Here is a 26,498-nt window from a genome sequence, read left to right on the forward strand (position 1 = left end):
AGATCCATGTGAAGCTTCGAAGTTTAAAGGATACCTACTTACCAGTAGGAATCTAGGAGACAGCTCAAGAGAGAAAGCTGTCCCTGCTCAGCTCAGGTTGCAGGAGGCTGAAATCTGCCTGCAAAACTAGACAAGTCTACCCCACACCTGTCATTCATATTTAAAAATATGTGCTATTATCACTTCTGCTGTTCAGACCTGCAAGCAGCAGAGAAGGTGGCTGCAGCTATGAAGCCCCCACCAAACTACTTAGACTGTTGCTCCGCAGAATCTGAGCATCACGGAGACAGTATCACACGGTCTGTTTGACAATCCAACAACTGATTGTCAAATGAGCGATTCCATTTGGATTTCTCTCTGTCAAGTTGGGACACCTGATATGAGCAATTCTGAGAAATCTATTACAATGCTGTTTCTTTCTTCTGCTTTGGCAGGTTAGTAACATTTTTTTTTTTTTTTTTTTTTTTTTTTTTTTACTCTCCGCTTTCCTCACTTAAATAGAATGCATAACTTGGGTTATTTGCACGAGTCCCCAGAAATATGAGATATTCATCTCCTTCCTATGCATTAAGAGGAGGCTCAGCAGATTTAGGCTTATGGAGTTGCTGAACCAGGTAGAATACCCGCAAGAACTTTGTCATCTGCTTCTTGGTGCTTTCCTTCATCTTATCAGAGAACAATCCAGCTCATGTCATTCTCTTGGTTTGACTTGAAAAGTTAATGACAATCATAAATTTAAGAGTTGGTAACTAGCAAATTGTGCCAAGATAAGAATTACGAAACTTCTGTGGTGACAGGAACACTGATATGTTTGCACTCCTGAATACACAAGTCCCCTTTTTTGAAAGGAGTGGGTGTTTGCTCTGTACCTTAAGAGATTCTATTTTTTTTTTGGTATGCAAGTTAAAAAAAATCATGCTCTTTTCTCACTGATTGTCTCATTTTCTTGGGAATTAGCACTAGTCCTTAGGAAATTTCACCTTCCTTTCCATTTCAAATATCCTGCTCATTTTTTTCCCAGATGCTTGTTTTTGCTTGCATTTCCAATGTTAATCTTCAAAGGAATAATAAACACCCAGAATTGTGAAGTTCTTTTGAAACATGTTCTGTTCTAGTAACATAAATGTAAGTTTACTTTACACAAGCGCTATACCTATAGATGTGTTGAGGGTGATTTCTCTCATTTCCCATGACCTGTGCCAGTAAGACTCACTCTGGATCTTGGCTCAATAGCAGAAGTTTCAGGGGTGTGGGAGTCATCTGGTTAGCTAAGCAGGAGGAACAGATGTACAGAGGGAAGAACACAGAACATGCATTCAGAAAGGCAGAGAGTCTCACAATGGAATTGATGGGGTACAGGGTGGGAAACCTAGGCTGATACTGGATTGTGGACATTCTTAAAGGCCAGGCTAAGAAATCTAGATTGGCACAAGAGCTTAGCCAGGAAAAATCCCAACAGTTCTCTTAAGATATTTATTGTCAAGAATGAATTATGGCATTTGCTGGTAAATGGATAGAGTTGGAGAATATCATGCTAAGTGAAATAAGCCAATCCCTAAACTCCAAAAGCCAAATGTTTTCTCTGATATGTGGATGCTGATTTACAATAAGTGGGGGGTGGAGACTAGGGAAGAATAGATGTACTTTGGATTAGACAGACAGGACTGAAGGGAGGGGAAGGGATATGGGGGTAAGAAAGATAACAGAATGAATTAGACATTATTACTCCATGTGCATATATGATTACACAACTGGTATAACTCTACACCATGTACAACAGAAGAATGAGAAGTTATACTTCATTTATATTTGATGTGTCCAAATGCATTCTGTCATGTTATGAACTAATTAGAATAAAAAATTTAAAAAGATATTTGTCTTCTGAATACAAATATATAAGCATTCTTATGATTGACTTTCACCAATCTATGGTGAGTATAATGATCCCCATTTCACAAGTGAAATATATTAAGATATAGTTTGCCCCAAATCACAAAGCTGATGCCACCCCCCATCTAACCCTAGAGTAGTCCATAGGCATAGCCACACTCTTGTCCTCCCACTGAATTTTAGATGACTTTACAGAAGTGATTTTTTTCCTAGAAAAAAACTTGAACCTTTCCACTCATTTTCACCTTAGCTGTGTATTTATACTGTTATCACAATTAATCAAGTAATTTACTGCTCCCAACAGAATACTTCTGAGACTAAAAGGGGACACTACTAATTGTTGTGGCAACAGACATAACATGAGACTCTTGGCCACCCCAGGTTTGTTTTCTTTTTTGTTATTTTGGTTTTGTTTGGCAGTGCTGGGGGTCCAGCCAGAGCCTCATGCATGCCCAACATGCATCCTGCCCCTGAGCATCAGTTCCCACCCTAGTTTTAACGGATACTTGTAAAACAAGGTTAACATTTACTTGATAATTTGAAATCTCTCGTAGTAGAATCTTTCTAACTTTTTCTCCAGTGGGAGGTGGCATGCATGATCTTACCTCCATCTAAGAGCATACTAGGGTATCCCCCGCCAAGATCATAGAGGGAAACACCCCATCCCTACTTCTGCTTTACCTTTTACTTCTAAACAAAGGTTACCACATCTGTCATTCTCATCATGCATGGAACCACAGGAGTGGGGCATATTCTCTCTGAAAGCACTGACCTGGCTGGCTGAGGTAGGTAGCTCATGCCACCAAAGCTGTCCTTCATAGCGTACAGTAGTGGGAGGAGTAGTGGGAACAAAATCCCTAAATGGGGCATAGTCCCAGATCCTTTGGAATGGGTTGTAATTTCAGAACACACTGACAACTGTTATCATCTCTTGATCTGAGGGAAAAGTTCATAATTGCCTCTCCCAGTCCTGGACCCTTAACACCTCCAATGTGGCATCTAAGATGGAAACATTCTCCTAGAAATTACACCCGGTAGGATTTCTGGACTTGGTGACTCCAGGTTAGGTTTTAAATGATATCTTCCTTCTTCCAGCTGGAGTAGAAAAAGCCAAAGTTGATCAGGACACTTAGTGACTTGCAGGTAATTATTCAATTTTCCTCTGCCTTCTTTATTTGCAGTCCCTCTGCCTTCACTACACCATCTTCTGATTTAGACACTGCCTGGCCCCAAGGGAAAGCATGTTTGCATCCCAGTGTGAAGCACCTTCATGGAATGAGAGGATCCCCCAAAAGCAGTTCAATTTCTCCCTCAATCTCAGACATAAGAACTAGCAAACTGGAAGACAGAAATGCCCACTGAGTGAATGCTCCTGTAGTCTAACAGGTGGGCTCAAACCCAGGGGATAGAAGGCAGAGGGCAGTGAGCAGAGGGGCCTTTGGCTCAGCTGGCCTCTGTTTCTGGATGGCTCAGGCATCTGCTCTGTACAGGGAATTCAGTAGGGCTGGGAATATTTAATTTATGTACAGATGATGAGAAAGTTTTAAAGGATTTTGATCTGCTTGGAAACCGATGAGAACCTGGGCGTAAGGAAATGCATTAAATAGAAGTGGTTGGAATGGAAGGGAAAAGGGAAAGTTTGGAAATTAGCACTCGGCATGGAGGCTGTCATGGAGCCTGTTCAATCCAAGAGGATGAGTTGAATTAGCAGTGGAATTGGAAAACAATGGAGAGACAAAGAAGCAAACAATTTTGCTAAATTAGTTATACACGATGACACTATGGTAATCAGTTTTTACACATTATTTTAAAAATGCACCTAGAGGAAATTTAATATTCTTATTTTATAGATGAGCACACTAAACCTCAGAGGTTAATAATTTGTACAAGGTCACACAGACGGTGGTAGAATCTATCTCGAATGCACATATTTCCCCATTACAATACTTTATCAATGATGCTTTGAAGTTGAAGAGAATAATGTCACTAGGATCAGAAACAGGAAAGAGGTGAGTTTTGAGACAGATATTTAAAAGGGAACAGTCTTTCCCTAAGAACCCTCTGAGCTTGACTATGATTATTTTTAAAATATATGCATTTTGATAATAACATAATTAATGGTGGCAGGTTACATATAAGTACAAACATCTTAAAGCTTTATGAATGGCTACATAAAGTATCATATTCACATTCACTAAATCCAGCTTGGCACAATCTCTCAAGTTTCCAAGCCTGCACCTAGAGTTAATCTATTTAGAACAAACTATGTATTTACTGGGGAAAGAAAAAACTTCCTCCATGTGTTTGTAAAAGACTCTCATTCTATCACCAGACACACTATGAGTTCTGGTCAATTATGAATTAAGGTGAAAAAACCCCTAAAACCTGCATAGATTTTGGAGAAATGATTAGTAAACCTTCTAATGTATCTGAATAAGGACAGGTGGGAGAAGAAATAACAGGGAGATATTTCTAATGACAGGGGCTTAGGTTCAGAGATAAAAAGGAAAAAAACAGTGAATGTTTTCAGAAATTATTGTCTGAAAGACAAGTAATCTAGTGGTTACAGAAAAATTTGCCTCTCAAATGTAGCAAAACCTGAACAAGAAGTAAATCTCCAACAGAGTCATGACACGAATTGATTCAGCTTAAAATCTGCGAAGAGAGACACAGAGGGTTAGAGGGGTGAACCAGACAGAAGTCCATGAATCCTGATAATTTGGAAGTCATCTTCATAAAAATAAGATGAATTATATGGCTAGGGAAAAGTGACAAATTCCTGTCCCTAGAGGACATTTTTTTTTTCTGCTTAAGAAATGTACCAGTGTCCCACTCTATATGCAGTATGTTTAACAGTCATTTTAGGGTGTTTTTTTGCCATTTTTTAGTAATATCTGTTTTATGACAACAGGCATACTTAGTGGATTTATTAGAAACATCTCTGTCAAGAAATAAAAAGCAAGCCCCAAAGTTCTGAATTTATTTGATCTCTAGCACTCTGTTCCATAAATTTAAGTACTCATTTATGTTCTTTATAGCTTCCCTTTCATTTTCTTAAATAAATTGTATTAATTTCTAATGGTGCATAATAAAAATTACATCTAATTTAGCACTATACATAAAAAATAATTATATATAGGACCATAGATTTAGAATGTTAGAAAGTTCAGAATGATTGATTTCAGCTCTCAAACAGTTAAAAAAAAATCAGTATGACAGTTTGCACAGAAGAATCCAAGTGGGCTTTGTTATTTTTGTATTTCCAGGCAAAGTGACTTTTTGACAAAATAGGTCAGTCTGACAAAGTCAAATCACATTTTAACTGGTCTATACAGCTATCATGAGCAAACGTCTGCAAGGTATGGCTAAAAAAAAAAAGACTTCTAGAAGAGTCTTTTATAGTCACAGAACATGTGGAGACTCCAGTGTGCACTTAATTATTTCCTAATAAAAAATATAAATTTCTATAGGAAGAGCTGTGTGTGTTCCATATACCTGGATCCTTACCCCTAAATACTCTTTCAACACTATCCTTAATTTTAGTTTAAAATTTCTTCTAATTTCTATATTCCCCAAACACCATCACGCTCATTTGAAACACTCTCAATAACATGAATAAAGGTAATACATTTCTAAATTCTTAAAAGTCAGTCAGTTGAAAAGCATCAGAGAGGGGAGGTGATCAGTGCCCAGAAGGGACTCTTGCCCAGCTTTCTGACCCTCCTTCCTGTCACCTGTAACCCTTACCTGGCAAGTGCCAACGTATACTGTCCTATGAAGTCTCTATACTCCACAATTCTCTGGTTATTCGAGTGCTGGGATTCAAGTCGGTCTCAGAATCTCTGAAGAACTATTTACTACAGGTATGTGACTATTATTGGTGCTGCGTATCTGCTAGTTCCTGTACCTGTGAATTCAACCAATGGTGGAACAAAAATATCCGGGGGGGGGGGTGGGGGAGACAGAAATTCCATCTGTACTGAGTATTACAGACGTTTTTCTTTGCCATTACTCCCTAAGCAACACAGTGTAATGACTCTTTCCATAGCACTTACATTGCATTGGGTATCGTGAGTAATGTAAAGATGCTTTTGTATTTGGAAGCAGATGCATAGTATAGGCAAATACTATACCATTTTATATGGTAAAATGTTAATATCCACAAGAGTCCTGGAACTATTCCCCTGGAAATGAGAGATGACTGCACATAAAAGATACATAAATTCAAAGAAATGTCACTTCAGTGCAGCCACTCCAGCCTTTTTACTATTCCTCGCATACTCCAGGCATGAATGGCCCTGCCTCCTCCATCCCAGCATTTTCTTTGCTGGGAATGCCTGATTCCTACACACACACACACACACACACACACACACACACACCCTCTATTATTTTACTCAAGTCTCTTCTCAAATAAGCTTGAGGAGCCAATGTGCAACATCCCTCTCGATTCCTGCCCCTTTCTTGTTGTATTTCACTCACCATCTCACACACTACATATCTGTTTGCATTTTTCATGCATCTCCCCTCTCTAGAATGTAAGCCCACATGAGGTCCAGGATTTTTGAGCATGTTATTCACCGCTGTTTCTACAGTGCCAAAAGTCTCTTAGAGACGCACTCTGTGTGCATTTGAGAAATGATTGGTGAACCCTCATACTTGGATGGCCTGATATTCCTGATCTCATCTCAGAGAAATAGTAGTCACTGCCATCGTTTTTAGACAGGGACACTGTCAGGCACAGTTGAATCATCTGCCGACACTGTGCGTGCCCAAAGGAGAGGGAAGGTGGAGTTTCACCAGTTTCACCAGGTGCTTGTGGTGTTCAGCAAGATGTGTTTGTTTTTTCTGCAGGGGCAGAGTGTGTGCTTAAGGAACTGGAGGCACCAAGGAGTGAGTTTAAAACTTACACTCAACACTGAGCTCCCTCTGTGGATACGGAGACAAGACAAATCATTTTACTTTCCTCCCAGATTCAAGTCTAAGTGAAAGTTCAAATGGTCAATGGCAAAAACAGGACTACCAGAAACCACTCATCCTACAAAGCCAAAGATCTGGTCTTACGATCATTCAGCACCCGAAGCAACCACAACTGATGAAAATCAAGTGGTCACATTGAAAATGTCTTTCTATACTTGATGTCCAAACGAAAGGAACTGTACCGTCGTCATCAATATGAGTTGATCGTTCATTACAGGATCATCACACATCAAGCAAATTGCTGCTGTATTACAGGGAGTACCAGGGGAATTGCACCCGTGAACTTGACGTGTGGCAAACCCTGATGCAGACAGAGACGTTCGTAACAGAATGGGATATATGGAGAAAATTTTAATCTAAGAAAATGGAAGAATTCTGATGATATTAAAATAAATCCAAGTTTTTAGCCAATAATTTGATCTTTAAAAAAAAATAGTATAATTGAATCAGAAGTAAACCAAACCCAAAGACAGCCGGAGCTTTCAAAAGGATTCCAGACTTTTCCTCTCATGGCAGAAGTACTCCATTAGGCAGGCACTGCTTTGGGAGAATTAATCTTTTAGGAGGATTAATCAGATGAAGGAGGGGGATACACTCTGGAAACTACTGCTTTCTTTGGTGTTTGTGCTGGCAGGAAGTGTCAACCCTTATTTGGGTGTCAGAATTGCCATGACGGCTCCTGGATGGGAAGACAGACAAACTCACGGGTGGGGCCAAAGGTCACTGCCATCATATTCCTTTCTAAAAGGAAGGAGTGAAGAGGAAGGAGTGAAGAGTCAGCAGTAGCAAAAATATAAACCTATCAATTTTCAATAATGAATAGCTTTAAACATTTTGTAATTTGTCTGAAATGGGGAATTGTGTTTTAAACGAAGATAGAACTTTGTTAATTAAGTACTACAAAGAAGAAGTGTCCATAACATGAAAAAGATTACAATTTCCATTTTCAGACAAATATTGTGTTATTTCATATAAATTAAGAACAGCCTGATGAATTTCAAATTAGTTTAAAAATGTTTCTGTACAGAAAGATAGGATCACTTGTTTTTTGATATACTTTAAGAAAACTATAATCGTAATAAATTCTGTGAAGAGTATGGGTGAATTTTCATGTGCTGGTACCAGCTAAGTATTTCGTGTTAGACATACAAGTTTATGTGGAAATAGAAGGGAATCCATCTGCCTATTATATTTAATGTTTAGCTCACTAAACATGATAGCTGAGAACTAAAGGAATTTTTTTAAAAGAATTTACAGATGGTTCTCATTATTTTAAGTCAGTCTGATAAGATTTGTATATTTGAAAAACTGCCTTAAAATAATATTATGTATTTAAAGTGTATGAGGATTAATATGCCATTGTTCATATTGAAATGCTAAACTTTCACTATAGATGTTTATTACTGATAGAAATTAGGCATATAAAATTAAGAAATAGCACTATTTTATTTCTAAGGGTGAAAAAAGGGGAACATCCTGAAAATATCCCCAAATAATGAAAATTCTACACATCATACCCTTAAAATTTGATTTGCCCTCCTCCACCCTCACTTGAAATCCACATTGTCAATTGTAAAATTGAAAACATTTTTAAAACAACAGCCTTGACTTTATACAAATACATTTAAAATCTGCATGGGTATGTGAAGGAGAAGTAACTGCAAATGGCAAAACAAACCTAGAGTTTACTTTTCTTGTAGTTCATATTTTAGCAAGCTCATCACCATGATTTTGCTGAAAGATTTCTAACACTTTTATTTATACTTTTCTAAGGCAAATGCCTTCTGAAGGTTTTCCAAATACTCCTACTAACATGAAACCATTAAATGTCTTTAAGTTCTCAAATGATGTGTTTGTGCTTAAAATATATTTTGAAGAGATAAAAAAAAATCATCATCTACTTACCCAGGAGACATTTTTACCCTTAGGTACTTTTAGCATGGCAACATGCAGAACCAAGATGGTCAACAACAGTTTCACCAACATGGAAACATCCAATGGAGTATATTTCAAACGTCTCTGTTACCCAAATGCAAAAAGTTCTCTGGTTTGCCAGACATAGATATCATAAGTAACAATGAAGATAATCTTCAGATAACCCATCTTCCTTCCTGATATTAAGCATCTGAACACACACATAACAGTCAGATCGCTACAGTAATCATGCAGTCCATAGAGGCAGAGGTTGCAACATAGAAATCTTCTATGTATCCACAAAATCCAGTTGGGTATTCCCTTAAAAAAATAAAACAAAACTTGAATCCGTGTGGAAATGACCAAAATCACAGAGGTGTTCTTCCCTCGGGTGTTCAACTGTAATTCCCAATTATTCTCCAAGCTTTACTGAAAAACTGGGTAGCTCTAGCTTGCAAATTCTTATTAAACAAAACAATGAAAGCAAAGAACATTTAGAAGACTTTGCAGGTTAGCTGCTGGTGGCATCCATTTTAGGAGGCACCAGTCTCCAGTGTTTCCCAGAGGATAAAGAAAGTGCAGAGCTCAGTTTCAATAAATAATACATAGCATCAGATAAAATGTGCACCTGGAAGTACCTTCCGCGCAGTCTCAGGAGGACGTGGGTATTGCTCTCTCTGCCGTCTCAAAGACTCATGGTGCACCTGTTGTTGATGCACGATTCCATGAAAGGCTGGTATCTTAACAACTGGTAGCATTTGTTTATAAGGTAAGAGAAATAGAATTCCCAAAGGAGAGCAAATTAGAAGTCCTAGATAAAAGAATGAGGCTGGAAATCAGTGTAGGCTCTCTTTGTTTCTGCGCCCTTGTGTCCCCTTACTTTTACCTCCTGTCAATCTAGATTAACTAAGCAGATCCAGGCTAAATTTTGCAACTATCAGTAGTGATTAGTGTGAGATGATGAAATCGGATTATACAGGCGAACCTCTGCCTTCTTCTTCAGCAAGCAACACCATGCAATTGGAAAGCCTGCTGTCCTTCTCTTCACTGCATAAGCTTTCTGGAAGGTTCTGCTGGAGGGAATAGGCTACCAAGAGAAAACCTGCTCATCTGAAGCTGCTCAGATACAAATAGAGGAGGAAAGAACTATTTCACTTTTTACTTTTTCTTCCAATTTCTAATGCTCTCTCCAATTAAAAGTGAAATTATTGTGGAAAAAGGCATAATATTTTCCATTTCATTAAAATTTCTTTCCCTAGCAGGGTAGCCACTTTTACTGAGACACTCGAATCACAGGAAGTGATGGAGGGGGCTGAGAACTGGGTGCCATTTTTTTTTTTTAATCATTATTCCAAGCACCACACTAAGAACATTACATGCATCCAGGCTCAAGTAATGCTGGAAGTAAGAAATTAAGATTTAAAGATATTAGATACCTCTTGACAAAGATCTAATGGGCCAAAGCAATACTTTCTAGACTCCTCTATGAAAACAAATGACATCTGAATTTGACCCTCTTTCAATTTGGTCTAAAGGATTATTTTTATTAATTTTTTTCAGTATCACATTTTGCCCTAATGTATTTTAGAATTCTTTGGAATTGTGATTCTTATTTATTTTAAAAATAACAGTGTTTCAGGGCTGGGGATATAGCTCAGTTGGTAGAGTGCTTGCCTCATATGCACAAGGCCCCGAGTTCAATCCGCAGCACCACACACATACATGCATACATACATACATAAATAAAATAATGTTCCAGAGGTCCTCATAATGAAATTTTATTCTAAATATTTTCTGAAGTATAAAACAACTGAAGAGATTGATATTTATACAGAATTCACTGTATAAATATCCATACTGCCAGGGAATGACTTACATCTCTGTTGAGTCTGTGCCATGCATTCAACATATATAGTCAAAAAAAAAAAACAGTTAACATTGGTTAAATATATTCTATGTGGTGAGCATTATACCTTCTTAATACTACTCAATAATGACAACATCACAAGCTTGCTTCATTGAATAATTTGAGATGGCTTTTTTTGGAAGGGGGTAGAGGCAATATTTGTCAGTATTGAATGAAAAAAGGGAAAAAACTGTACAATTAAACTTGCAGATATAAGTGGAATTTAAATCAGTTCAAAATAAGAAAAAATTGAAACGGACACAGAAATGGAAATTAAAAAGGACTTTTTAAATGAAGAGATGGCTTGGTTGTGAGCGTGCTGTTTCCTTGTGTATCAATCTAACATGCCTTATTTTACTCTAAACTTCTAAAGACATGGCTCACATTTACTGTATTTTTTTTTCTCTGCAGGGAATAGGATATTTTAGGTTGCTCAGTAACTGTTGGTGAATAATTGGTTACAGGTCTATTATGGAATCTGAAATGTTTTTTTTTGAATATAATTTTTGGTTAAAATTTTTACACTATGATATTATTGAAAAATGAATAAAGCAATTTGAAACCTGATGTTTCCACTCAAATACGAATGCTTGGGATGACTTTACATTCGTATTTGTGTATTTCAAAGTTCCTCACAATCATGAAGGGACAATTAGCGGTACAAGTTTTGTGCTCTAGAAGTTTCTGTTCCCAAGACCAGACCATGTGAATCCAGACCCTATTTAACTTCAAATCCTTCTAGAAATAGTTTCAAACTACAACTAAATTCTTTTTCCTTTGAATCATATAATCTGATGTTATTGTGGGTTGAACTGTCACTGGTGTTCCTGTTTTTAAAAAGGGAATTTGGACCAGAGGCATGCGAGCATAGAGGGTAGAGGACATGAAGACCCCTGGGGAAAGATGACCATGCCCCTGGAGTGGTGCAGCTACAATCCAGGAATGCCATGGTTACCACGCCTGGCTTGCTACTGAACACCAGAAACTGGAATGGGCAGGGAGGGTGATCCCAGAGCCATCTGCAAGAGCATGACCCTGATCAGACTTCAGTGTTCAGACTCCCAGTCTCTAGAACTATGAGACAATCAATGGCTCCTGTTTGAAGCTACCTGATTTTGGGTACTTTGTCAGAGAATCCCTAGCAAACAAACACAGATGTCAGATCTTTTCCTTTCCAATAATGTTTTGCACTATTCAAAGCTTTTTTCATTACTTTTGACATAAAACCCCATAGGTAAAAATGTCAGAATTTATTTTAAAAACCTTATTTTTATGTGATGTCTATCTTATGTATTTGACTTATATTTTTTAACTTATGCATGGATTATCAGCACATATCACATCTTAGGCCACCTAGGGCTCTTGAACCTCAATGAGTCTATGGCTGTGTAGGTTCATGAACTTAAATGAGAGGAAAAAAATTTACATATTTATTTTCATTACTTCTGACTGAAATTTAGCATTTGTTTCAATTAGGAACAATAGCAACAAGCCTTGGAACTGGCAGTATTACTGATATGAATATGTGACTTCCATTACTGATATCAGATTATAATTGATTCAGATATATTTAAATTTTATGTACATCTTTTAGTTAATGAAATACACACTGAATTAATTAGAGGCAATTTGCTGTTTACTTTGCAACTGATATTGAAATGCATAAAAGCATTAAAACTGTCAGCAAGGCATGGATGCATGAGCCTGTAATCCCAGTGACTTGGGAGGTCTGAAGCAGGAGGCTTTCAAGTTTGAGGGTAGCCTCAGTAATTCAGCAAGGCCCTAAGCAACTTAGAAAACTGTTTCAAAATAAAAAAAATTTAAAAGGGCTGTGGATAAGGCTCAGTGGTAAAGCACCTCTGGGTTCAATCCCTAGTAACAACAACAAAATTTAAGATTGTTTTGACTTTGCTGTATATTTGAAAATTCTCATAATAAAATGTTGTAAAAATATTGTTTTTAAGTTAGTACTTCAAAATTACAAAAATAATTATAGTCATTAGACTTCTCAGTGTATCAATAAGTAGTACATGTGTTGCTATACCACAGATTTGTTTTTTTTAAATATTTTCAAAACTGCATTGCCATATGATTTTCTTTTGTAATTCTACAAATTTCATATTGTGTACTTGAAAATATTGCTTCCAGAAAGTCTCCACTGGGCTTCATGGGACTTTAAAAGGATTCATCATGCAATAAATTTAAGAATTTCATCTATAAGATCATTATGAAAAAGCTGGTATGCAGATTATGTTTTCCACAAGCTATATGAAATATAAGACTTTTTTTTTACTTATGTTAAGCATAAAGTAAAACAAATAGATAAAAAACTAAAATGTCACGTAACAACCATGTACAAAAGTAAAATCTTGCTAATAGCAAAGGCAGTGCTGAATCAAATTCTGTGCCAGTTATCTAGTTCTCTCTAAGTTCAGGTTGTAAACAAAGTATTTAAAAAAATTAATGGCATTATATGAGGATTATGGTTCTGTGGGTCCATTGAGTTCATGTTGGCAGTTTATATTTAAAGACTGATGTAGGAATGATCAGCTAGCTACTGGGCTGTCTTCTGAAGGCTTTGTCAAACCTTGGTTGGAGATTTGGATTAGACATCTAAGAGGGCTTGTGCATGTGCTGACTGTTAGATGGAAGCTCAGCTGGCCTGGTGACCACAGTAAAACATGAGACTTCTTTGTGTGACTTAAGCTTCTTGCAGCATGCCATCTGAGTTCCAAGAGACAGATCTTCAGAGCAGGCATTGTGAGAAACCCTGAACAGAGCTGTGCGATTCATACCTTACCCTGGAAGACACAGCATTACCTCTGCACATCATACTTGTTAGAAGTGAGTCACAGAGTCAGCTCAGAATCAGAGGGAGGAGACTATATAAGGACATGAATCCCCAGCACGTGGCTCATGGGAGGGGAGAAGGGCATCTGTGGTGGCCAGGTACAATGTACCCAAAAACTACCGCACACGTCGAGGGCAAGGCCTGAGCATAACACTGAATTCGATGAGATGGGATTTCAGTTAGTCATTTTCACCTATGTCTCCAAATCATTTAGTTCATGAGTTTCCAAAGAGCCCCATATGAATTCCTTCCCATTGAATTTCTTATTTTCACCTTGGATAAGTAAAAATGGGACCAAAGACATGATTTAGTTTTTCTTCTTCCTCATCATCTTTAAAAGTTCAATCACTCATTCAATTCCTTCAATAATACCAGAGACTCTTGAAGACAGGAAATGCATTGATGTGACTGTGTCACTATAGCATGCTGATATTAAGTCCTTTGGTTATTAACCAAGGAGAAGGATAGCTGGATCAAATGGTGGTTCCATTCCCAATTTTCTGAGGAATCTCCATACTGCTTTCCAGAGTGGTTGCACCAATTTGCAGTCCCACCAGCAGTGTATGAGTGTGCCTTTTTCACCACATCCTCACCAACGTTTATTGTTGCCTGTATTCTTGATGATTGCCATTCTGACAGGAGTGAGATGAAATCTTAGAGTCTTTTTGATTTGCATGTTGAATGGTTTTTCCTATATTTGTTGATCAATTGTATTTCTTCTTCTTTGAGGTATCTGTTCAGTTCCTTAGCCCAGTCAATAAAACTGGGTTATTAGTTTTTTTGGTGTTAAGTATTTTGAGTTCTTTAGCATACTATAATGACACAGCCACATTAATGTTTTTAGCAGCTCAATTTACAATATCTAGACTATGGAACCAACCTAGGTGACCCTCAATAGATGAATGGATAAAGAAAATGTGGTATATATACTCAATGGAATATTACTCAGCTTTAAAGAAGAGTTCGCTAGTAAATGGTTAGAGTTAGAGAATATCATGCTAAGCGAAATTCCATAAAACCAAAGGCCAAATGTTTTCTCTAATATGTGGATGCTAATTCACAAATAAGGTAAGGGGCACTAGGGAAGAATAGCATTACCTTAGATTAGGTAGAGGGAAGTAATGGGAGGGGTGAGGTGGGAATATGAGGATAAGAAAGACAGGAGAACGAAACAAACATTATTACTGTATGTATATATGTGACTGCATGACCAATATGATTCTGCAACATGTACACTCAGAAAAATGAGAAATTATATCCCATCTATGTATGATATTTCAAAGTCATAAATGCATTCTGTTATGTATAACTAATTAAAACAGAAAAAAATTTAAAAAAGAAATGCATTGAATTAATTTTTTTCATACTCTTCCCATTTCTAAGGGTACATGCATTGCCTGCTACATTGCAATCACTCCAAAATAATCTAATAATTTATATCATCATAAAAAGAAGATGTGCAAAGCTACATGACTTTTGGAAGTGGGCTGCAAGAGTAAAACAGAGGTTGTCATTATTTTGCATACACAGCAGAGAACATGCCAACACTTCTGTGCATGCTTTTGGGGAGGGGAATAAAAGTTAGAGATTCAGCATTTTCCTTTTGGTGCTTCAACAAAGGAATTGAACATTTTTAGGTCCAACCATGTTTACTCCATTGATCAAAGATATTCCATTAGGTCCTAACTGAACTTTTGGTGGAATTTCTAAAATTATAACCAGAAAAAGTGGGTCAATTAATAAGTCAGACAACATAGGAAAAGATGCACTTACAAAATAACTTCTTGCTGGGCACAGTGGTGCACACCTGTAACTCCAGCAGCCCAGGAGGCTGAGGCAGGAGAATCACAAGTTCAAAGCTAGTCCCAGCAAAAGCAAGGTGTTAAGCAGCTAAGTAAGACCCTGTCTCTAAATAAAATACAGCTGGGGATGTGGCTCAGTGATAGAGTACCCCTGAGTTCAATCCCCAGCGCCCTCCCCCCAAATAATAACTTCTTGTCTTGTTAATATGAACTTTGAGGGGGTCTCTGTTTCCTAACAGATTGAGGATCGATTCTGTGCGAGGCACAGTGCTAAGAATTCTATAAAGCATTTTCTCACTGAGTTCATAAGTCCTCCTAATGACCTATAAGGCAGGTTCTATTATTCTTAGTTTAGGCGACCACTGGCCAAACCCAGCATTGACCCTGCAACAGTCTGACACCAGTGCCCGCCGGCTTGTTTGGTCTGTCTTCAGTTAGGTAATGCTCAACTGTCCAGGGCTGCCACCCACCAAGGGGCATGAGACTCATCATCTGAACACACCTCTGACCTCAGCCAAAGCTGCGGTAAACTCTCTATCCTTCAAGCTGGCCATGCAGCTCCTCGCTCTCTTCCCCCAGGGTCTCATGGCTTGCCAACAAGGACTGAGCCCACCAGCAAGCCCCAAAGTGTGGAGGAGTTACTGCCACTAGATCCAACTCTCAGTGAACTGGTGGATGCTTTCACTGGTCATCTCGAATGTGGACAACTGGGGGAGGTTTGGCATTCTTCTGGGGATGGGGGTGGTGGGGCAGATTGGTGGAATCCAGTCCCCTTTGCCTACAGCCTTGATAATGTTCCTTTAGATTGGCTCTTCCTCCTTCCCGTCTCCTGGGAACTCCCTCTATCAAACTGCCCACTAAATCCTCATCTCCAGCTTTGTTTTCAGGGAACAAGGTTTATAATTAATAGACACATCCAACAAGAAGCAGCACACCACCAATTGGTGGAGAGAATGGAGTAGAAGTTCCAAATCTGTGAACATTTCTTCTGCAAATTCACTGAAGTCAGTCCTTACTGGAGGAAGTCCTTGGAGATTAGTAAGTAGCGAGTTTTCACATTCAGTCCTGTTGGTAATCTTGCTAATTATACTCTGATCCCCTTTAGGGCCAGTGATTTGACTTTCAACTTTGTTTCTCACATAGCACCTAAATGACTGTAGAGCATTTAACAAGTGCTCAATTAGCAAGTGCTGATTAACTAAGTAAGTGGTCCTTGCTCTTCAGAATGTTACCTCTTTGTTTTCTAACCTATTAAAAAAGCAGGCATTATCTTCCCTAGGAAATTTCATCCATCTATGTAATACTTTATTCTAATCTCTAATTGTTCAACACAATGAGTGTTATTTGGTATTGACATGTCTATACTTAGCAATCCACTATAATCCAGTTGAGCAAGCATGGCAGAAGCAATACAGATTTGGAGTCAGACCCAAGTTAAATTCGGATTCTTCTACTTACAAAACATGAAAACGAGGGCACTATTGAATCTCTTTATCTTCATATAGGTACTACAGACCCCTATTCCAGGAGGCTTTTGGGAAAGTTAAACCATGTGTAAACCAGGTGGCATAGTAAACAGTGGCTAAGGACCCAGAATTTCTCCTGCTGCTGGATCTTGTTTGGTCTTTGCGATATACTTACTGTGTGATCAATACATAAACCCATTTGAGGTTTCTCATTTGTAAGAATGAGGTAATTAACCCTGTTTACTTCATATGACTGAAGCCAGACTCAAAATCATTCATGGAAAAGTTACTGGAGATTTGTAACAGTAATCATACTTGGAAGAGACAGGCAGACTGGGCCACCACATATCCTTGTACATTCTGTGCAATGCACAAAGGCCCTGGCCACAGGATGAATTAGAAATGAGACATGAAAGTCTCCATCTTCCCAGTGGGGTGCACTTTTCAAATTTGTCCACTCAAAGAGTATAAAAAGCACAGAGGGATCCTAAGTAGCAGAGGCATGAATTAATTAGACTTTAGGACAAAACTCATCAGATTCAAATTCTAGCTCTGGCATTTATTAGTTATACAGTGTTGGACATGGTCCCTCTGTGCCTCCATTACAATCTACAAAATAAAAGGTTTTGTTTTGTTTTACAGCACTCATAAGAATTACATAAGTCTATGTAAGGTACTCAGGATATGTACCTGGTACGTAGTAAGCACTTGGTACATGCCCACGGCTCATTATCATGATTCTTACCTTTATAATTGTCAACTTCTACCACAATCCAAATAAAAACATGTTGACTGTGGTGAAACATAGTATTAATGACTTAAAATAGAATCAGGTCTATTCAAAACCAATCTATGTGTGTACACGCTTTTGAATGAGGCTAATTAACAATGCATATGTTTGTTTTCTGATTTTTTTTGATGAATAGAATAGAAAAATTGATGAACTCAGTTGAAAGGACTACTGAAACATGCAGGTTATAAAAACCTAGCTCTGATGATTTGAAACAGCTGTGAGAACTTGTTCTCTTGGACAGGAAATTGTTTTGTTCAACTCAAGCCAGGGCTATTAGTACCAATGACTTTGAAGAGCTCTATCTGAACATTTCCAATAGGCGGCCTAAAATTCTATCCATAGGTCAGTCGTAGCACTTCTTTTGATAATTTATCTGATGGTTATTTATCTGCTAAATGCTGACCCTTGTTGGGTTATAAACTCCTCAAGGGCAAGAAGCATATTCATCATTTTAGTTTTCATTACTATGACATATTATATACAAAAGTTGCTGGCTGAAATAATGCAAAGGCCTGCCAAATGAACTTCAAAGACACACCCCAGTAGAACATGCTGCAGTAATAGAACCCAGAGAGGACAAGGACATGGATAATGTCATAAAATAATGCTTCTTAAGCCAGGGTCTAACCACATCCTGTCCCTCTGGAGGGAGTCTTCAACAATGATGTGTCATTATTAATAATAGTCACAAAGGCATCTTCTGGCTTTGACAGTGAACACTGGGCAGGTGGGTAGGAAGGAGGTGGGGCAGACAGGGGGGAGGGGCTCTTTGAACTTCTTCCAGGAAGAACAGAACCATTTGTTTTACCAGTTCTGGGACAGCTTTCAAAAAGACAGCCACTTCCTTTCAGATCCGATTAATTTGGCCAACCAGCTAAATTAAAATGTCCTTGATAAGAAAGGCACGAAGGAATGTATATAGTGAGGATTCATAAGATTCCTCACATCCTAAGTTTTAACCACCATGTAATAAAGATGGGAAAAAAACAAACAACTATTTTCACCAATGAACCCAAAATGTGTTGTGAAATGTAGAATGACTATCTTTGCTTATCTTAGCCATTTTCTGTCTCCATTTGTTTCATTAAAAATAAACCAGTGCTTGCCTAATATGTGTGAGGCACTGGGTTCGATCCTCAGCACTGCATACAAATAAAATAAATGCATGCTGTCCATACACAACTATCAAAAAAAATTTTTTTAATGAAATAAAATTTTGGTAAAAATAAATCATGTTTTATGAGTAAAGATGGAAAAATTAGGATTGCTATGTTTATGGCTCATTTTCTTGTCCTTCTCTCCATAGATCCTAACACTGGCAATTGTCCCATCCCTTTATCTCTTTGCCTTGGGGATACCTAAGAAATTGACTTTGCCAGTCTTTCTCCATCCAAATCCAATGGCCTATGATGCCCAAACAATCTTCCTGGAGATCTTTCTTCACATCAATGTAGATTTATGATCTTTGAGGATAGCTCCTTATTGTTCACACCAAGTCTTAAACCAGATTCTCTTTTTGGTCATAATACATGTACAGCAATTATATGATTAGTCTTTAAATTAATCTATATTTTAACAGCAATATTAAGAATAATCTTAGCTGGGCATGGTGGCGCATGCCTGTAATCCCAGTGGTTTGGGAGGCTGAGGCAGAAGGATAGAAAGTTCAAAGCCAGCCTCAGCAAAAGAGGCACTAAGCAACTGAGTGAGACACTGTCTCTAAGTAAAATACAAAAAAGGGCTGGGGTTGTGGTTCAGTGGTCAAGTACTCTTGAGTTCAATCCCTGGTTACCCTCCCCGCTCCAAATAATAATCTTTCCCTTCTAAGTAGGCTTATTGATACACACATCTTTGTATGTTAGCCTGAAAATATCCATTTCCAGATAGTCCCAAAATTACTCACTTCAATCCAAGATTTAAACCCAAATTTTACGTATAAATAACCACATTATGTTGTAACTGGTTAGAAGAAACTGGTTCCCCAATTCCCATAATCTATGCCTAAGTGAAGCTGTTTGACTCAAGAATCAAAACCCATAATATATTTTTTTAAGGAAATAGTGAAAGATACTGTTTCTAGCTACTACACTATTAATTTGAGGGAAGGGATTATTTGATTCATCTTTGTATCTTACAGACCAGCAGTGTGTCACATATGTGCTAAATATTGATTAAATGAATAAACAAACATCATTAAGCTAAAAATCAAGTCTGTCTTGCTTTATAATTTAACAGATATTATGCTTTAATTATTCTTGTTTTGCGAACATCTGCATATGTATTTCATCTCAAACACATTGATTTACCAACTCATATTTAAATTTATGCAAGCATTTGGCATTCCCTCTTACCTCCTCCGTTGATCTTTTTTCCTTGTTTCATTAGAATTGGGGACATTTTATTAGAATTCGGTTGAAAAGAATAGAGATAACTGAAGGCCCCTCAAGTGAGAGGGCTTCATTTAAAGACTACTCTTGAGCAAAATCAGACAGCTGGACAACCAGTCTTTGGAAAGGCCAGGGACAGATTCTCATCCTCACGCTTATGCTCTGCCAGCGTGCTATGTGATAAAGAGTTATCTTGGTAGGCTGCAGCTCCTGCAAGCTCTACTTCCTGCACCCTGAGCCACTCTGATGACTCCTTTTTTCCTGTGTACATAGTCTTTATCACATAGTTTATCACATATTTTTGCTCAAAATTTGGGCTTACAATGACTCCCCATGACAAGCCCTTACATGTGCTGATCTTTCAGCAGGAGCTCCCCCTGCTGATTCTGTGAATTCCCCACCCCAGTTCCTAAGTGCAAATTCACATTGAGTGCCTGTGAGGGGGTGGGGTGGCAGTGCTGCCCACGTAGTTCCTACAGAGTTGCCCTCTGACAGTAATTTTGCATTAGATTGACATAGAGGGCTGTAGACTGCTAAGTATATGATTGACAATCATTCACGTCTTTATATTGCTTACATGAGTTTCACTCTAAATTATGAAATTGCCTGAAATCACTTTTTTTTTTTTTGTCTCAGGTTTGCAAGGGTTCTAATCTTTTACTATGTGAAGCCAAAAACAAGGCATGGTACACAGACATTTTGTGTTCATTGACTGGCCATTAGTTGAGATCACTATAAAATTTATTTTGAGACTTATTGAAATGGATGAAAAGAGTGGCCATGAATAAAGCAAAGTGGAATCACAATTCCCTCAAATAATCTGAACGAAGTCTCACCATTCTGGTTGCAATAAAGTCACATGTTTTGAAACTAGAGAAATTGGTTCCTATTACTAATCAAAATGGATGATAAAGCTCTACTCTGAAATTTAAAAGCTTGGGTTTCATTGGTCTACATGATCATTCGAAAAACCATTAATAATGTGGAGATAAGAAAGACAGTAGAATGAAACAGACATTATTACTTTACGTATATATGTGACCAATATGGTTCTGCAATATATATACTCAGAAAAATGAGAAATTATATCCCATCTATGTAAGATATATCAAAGTATATAAGTGCATTCTACTGTCATGTATAACTAATTAAAACAAATAAAAAAATTTTTTAAAAAAGAAAAACCATTAATAAAACATTTATGGGGTTAGTCTATGTTTCCCAAAGGGCACAGCCATTATTTAAAATGAAGAAAAACTTAAAACCCTGATGAGCTGCATGGAAGAATACAGTTTATTTTCTTTATGTGCCAATTCATTTCACATGAGAATAATTCTTTCTGAAGCCTCTGTTGAAGAATTGGTGGGTCCGAATTCTCTTGTATCTATTCCTCTCTGACAATGGTAATTTTGTTCCTTCATTAAGAAGTACTGGCATTCCCAGGATAATGTTGGGAAATGAATTTGGAAAGCTACAAGTCTGTACTTATATCTGACCCATCAGAGGTCTGATAGTCAGCAAATGCCTGTAGCCTGAAGGCTAAGCATGGGTGAAACTGTAGAACTCTGAGGTACTGTGGTTTTCTCCAGGTATTAATGCAGCAGACCTGTCAGGGTGAAATCTTGGCTGACTTAATGTATAAAATACTCCAAGAAGGGCATGTCTCATCAAGGGCTTAAGAAAGTAGAATAAACAAGGGGCATCCAATCAACTCAGAAAAAAGTCATCTTGTCATCTCAGTTTTTCATGGAGCAGTGAGGAGAATAAACCCAAATCAGTGTCTTTTAAAAGTGTATTCTTTGATCTGATTGGACTGCCAATCATGGCTCACGAGTTCTGTTTGACAGAAAAAATGGTGCAATAAATCATACAGGAAAAAGATGAACAATCAGTAAGTTCCCTCCAGCAGTGATGACTTTGCCCTTTGAAGTGAGATTCATTTCAAAATTTTCAGTGCTGTTTGGTCTGCAGAAATAAGAATGCTATTATCTTTAAATGGTAATGAGCACATTATAATTATAGTTCAGGAATAAAAATTCTATATAATTGGTTGCTTTGTGTGGATTGACCAAGAGTTCTTTAAAAGAGTAAACTTTTAAAATCATAAGACTTTAAATAAAGGGGAGATCTTACTGTATGGGGGGGGGGACATGGATTTCTTTTATTAAAATATTTGTGACACTGAACCCACTTTCAATCATACAAAAATTCACTGGCAAAATTTGCTTAGAGCCTTAACATTTATATTATCACTCCTGGGGGCTATCAGTAGTATTGCTGCCTTATCAGATCTGAGGTGCGACCAAAAAAAAGCGGAATGAGGAAACTTTGGGCCAGTGATTAAATCACGGAGTAATTTTTTTTTTTCCAGTGCTCTTTCAGTTACAAAGAAAGGGGTGGCAGGTGCTAAGAGTCATATTTTGAAATAATTTGTAAAAATCGTATTTCTTTTCATACTGGGTGCTGTCTCTTTTTTTTCTAAGACTGAAATTGACTTTCATCAGAACAAAAGAGGCAGGTCAATTTATTTGAGTCATATTAACCTTGGTCTAAGTAAAGTTGCCAGTAGGCATTGGAGCATAGCCCATGGCACACCACCGCACACAGGACAGCAGGTTTCTTCCCATGGCATCTACAAGGACTTTACGGTTGGAGGATGGAAGAACCCCAAGAAGATGGATTTTCTGAAAATATGAAATCCCACTTGTATCTTTCACTCTAGACATTCCCAAGAGCTGCTCAGTCCCCTGGGACCCACCAAGAGACACAAATAGTAGGAACTGCATCTAGCAACCGCAGTTGTCCTTTGAAAGGAATTAAGGAGTATGTGATATTTGGGCTCTTTTATCACAAGTCTCTTCAAAGCGTTGCTTAGGCAATTCTGTAAACTTTTAATGCCATAATTGAATAAATTACAACCACCTATGGACCATGTATCTGAATAAAATTCATCATGTCATTTAATGAGTTAAGTTGGTTTAAATATTGAAAACTTCAAGTTCTCACCTGCTACTGATCCCATTAGAAAGGCATTTCTGGATTTTTTCCTTACAAACTCCACACTATCATCTACCTCTTCTACAATCCCCACTTAGATAACTGGAAAACCTCAGGATTGCTCAACTGAAGTATGTCAACGCTTGACTTTCTAATCTTTCATGACGAGAGTGGATGGTTCATTTTTAAAAATCCCAACATGTTCTATGTATATATCCGAAGAATACCAACAGTGTGTGTCTGCCTAGGATTCATTTCCCTTTCTTCCTGGAAATAACTTGATTTCACATTGGGAAATTATCCTCTAGTGTACACAGGGTTGATGAGAAGCTGGGCTACTCTGATCCTCTCTCCCAGGAATATGAACCTTGAGTAAACCTGACACAAGTTGAACTGCGGTAGACTAAGTTGCTTAGAGGAAGAACTCCAAAGAGCTAAGCCACGGAGACACCCAGATTCCCAGAGCTGCTCTGATCCCAAATTCCACTTTTCCTTTGGTTCCCTCAGCTCTCTAGTGGTCAGGGAAACTTAAACAAGAGTAAGCATGAAAATCAAACAGATTATTAAAAATGAAATGAAAAAAGCATCCCTGAGATTCAGATTCTATGGGTCTGGGATGGTTCTCAGCGGTCTGCATTATTTTTAAAAAACATTCATAGGAATTTTAATGCCAGTGATGTAAAGAATACACTGAAAAACATTTCTATAAACCTGCAATGGACTCCACATTTTCAATGAAAAAAAAATTGATTTTGCCCATGAATCAGCAAATAACCTTATCTTACCTAACTTCGAGACAGTTTTGGAGAGCAATTGTGATTTTTAGAGGCATGTTTAGGAGGGGAGGGGAAAGGAAAGATTCCAGAACTTCCAATTAGATTTTTTTTTTAACTTTATAAGTGAAAAATCAGTGATAAAAATACAGAATGCTTCATGAATTTGCATGTTATACTTGCTCAGGGGCCATGCTAATTTTCTCTGCATCATTCCGATTTTAGTACACATGCTTCCCAAGCGAGCAGCAAGTAGGTGATTTTTAAACTATCCCTTCCCCAACATCCTGCTCCGTCTTCCTTAACCACAACCCTTGAAAATCATTAAGAAATCTCTGTTCCTAATGAGACTGTGTCCCACTCATCAAGAGATTGCAATCCACCTCTCTGAATAACTGTCACTTTATTTCACCAATGATGGGCCCCAAAGGGGGAAAAAAAAGATGACTCATCCAGCAATGACAAGAGGGGAGAGCAGCCAGTGAGGTGTGTGGGCAGATTTTACAGACCCACCGAGACCATTATTGAGAAGGGGAGAAAACATAAGGGGAAGAAAGAAAAAGCTGGTGAGATGGAAACTGGGAGAGTCCCGGGTCCTCAGCCAGTGTTCAGACCTCTCTCTATTCTAAAGTTTGTTTTCTGGAAATCCAAGTAGACGACATAAATCACTTATTCCTTTGGTAGTGGGGAGCAGGATGCCAATATGCACAGCACCAAAGTGTAAGGAAGAACAAAACATGAAGCTCTTTGTGATGATTCAGACAGAAGGGAACTGAGGGTCATCTCAATGTAACGCCAAGGAAGAGAAAAACACAAGAGTCCGGCTCAACTAAAGCAGGTCTATTAAGCAGAAAGGTCATCCTGCAATTGAAGGCTGTAAACCCCAAACACAAAAGGCTGCTACCTGCCTGAGCTTGGACAGGCGGATGGGCTGGGGGGCCGTGATGAATGACACATCTAAATCAGGAGCTGCCTGTCGAATACATGGCCAAGATGTTAGGGCAGCTTTTTAATATGCGTAGCTGTTAAAGCCTTAACTCAAGGGTTTATATAAATCATCTAGCAGTGTTTTTATTTTTTAAATGGCTATGCTTAGAGATACTTCAAAATGTGGTTCTGTTTTTAAACATGTTTATCTACTTTGTAACCACTGTTTTTAAATAAAGTTAGTTTGTGGTTTTTGAGTGAATTTCATCATTCAAATCAGAACCAAGATCCCTTCTGTACTTGAATGGTTTCTTGTTATGGGTAAATAAACTGGGTTTTGCTTTAAAATTTTTAAAAGAAATACACAGCTATAATCTAAGCAGTAAAAACAGCCTAACAGAGTGAACTGATTACAGAGTTTGCAACTCTAGCAAAATTTCTTTTCTACTCTATACATGTTGAAAGACTAAGGAACCTAACTTGATACCATCAGCAAGTTGTGTGTGTATTTATACACACAGTATAAGATGAATTGTGCCTATATATAAAATGAAATTTTCAAATCATAGCAAGTGGGAATGTAAGGGTGGTTGTGGAAAAATAAGAATTTGATAATATTTTTCCAGCATTAGCTTTGTATTTACTCAAGAAGTCTTGAGAGTGTGTCATGGGCCAGACGTTCTTAGTGGGCAACAGGACACAACAATGAGAAAGGAATGGGGGAAACAGTTCAAAGAGAGAGGATAACTAAAGGGAGAATTATGACAAGGACCAGGTACAGTCTGGTTTTTGTTTTATTTTGTTTTCTTAAACTAGGGATTGAACCTTGGAGTGCTTTACTACTGAGCTATATCCCCAGTCCTTTTTATTTTTTTAATTCTGAAACAAAGTTTCACTAAGTTTCTGAGGCTGGCCTCAAACATGTGATCCTCCTGTCTCAGCCTCCTGAGCCCTGGGGATTACAGGCGTGTGCCACTGTGCCTAGCTAGTGAGTGCTCTTTTAGGAAAGAGGCAAAGAACTAACCAATTATGAGCAACAACCTCTACTGAAGTATGGAGGCAAAAAAAAGAGTCCTGGATGTGGGGAAAGTGTGTGACAGTCAATGCCATTGGAAACTCAGTGAGAAGGAGCTAGGACGAAAGGTGCTTGATCTGGAACAGTTTTGTAGGATATGGGAGAGTCTACTTATATTCTCAGAAAATGGCAATCAACTGGGGGTTTAAACAGATCATGATTGCATTTGAGAAAAATCTCATTAGCAGCTACATTCACAATGGAGACTGGATTGTTGGAGAATGAAGACTAGAATGTAGGGATAGCAGTCAGGGGGTTGCTGTGGTAACTTGGGAAGGAAATAACTGGGTTCCATGCTAGGGTTGAAACAGCGAACATATCCCAGAGCTCTTTCCACTTGATAGGACCTGAATTAAAGGGGAGGGACAATGAGGGACATTTCTGGCTTGAGCAAGTGAAACAATAGTAATATTTAACCAGACCAGTAAGGTGGGAGCAGACAGAAGTACTGGTGGCAGATGAGAAGGGCAGAGCAGAAATGGGGAGGACAGAGACCAAAAGAACGAGGCTCAGTCTTGCAGAGGCCGTGTGTGCTGATCTGTGGAGTTTCCATACAAAAATGTTCACACACCTGTCGGTGCTCAAATGGGTCTGAAATGTGGAAGAAAGAGCTGAGATCTGGATATATAGGTCTAGTAGCCATCAACTTGGGGGCTATATTGACCTGTGTGTCTTCAGCAAAAGAAGATGACTCTGTGGGCAGCTTCAATCAATGCAACTCTACTGTCAATGTCATT

The 26,498-nt window shown here is 38.1% G+C and overlaps 1 protein-coding gene and 1 non-coding gene across 4 annotated transcripts in view; both read right to left on the reverse strand.

The window, feature by feature from the left end:
* Cacnb2 (calcium voltage-gated channel auxiliary subunit beta 2) overlaps positions 1 to 26,498 on the reverse strand; it is a 345,689-nt gene that overhangs the window by 198,304 nt on the left and 120,887 nt on the right. The gene's annotated exons all lie outside the window — the stretch shown is intronic.
* LOC143379773 (U6 spliceosomal RNA) lies at positions 23,902 to 24,008 on the reverse strand. Its single transcript, XR_013088551.1, has one exon. It is a non-coding gene; the product is annotated as a U6 spliceosomal RNA (small nuclear RNA).

The sequence above is a fragment of the Callospermophilus lateralis genome, chromosome 13 (genome assembly GCF_048772815.1).
Source record: "Callospermophilus lateralis isolate mCalLat2 chromosome 13, mCalLat2.hap1, whole genome shotgun sequence".
Taxonomy (NCBI): Eukaryota; Metazoa; Chordata; class Mammalia; order Rodentia; family Sciuridae; genus Callospermophilus; species Callospermophilus lateralis.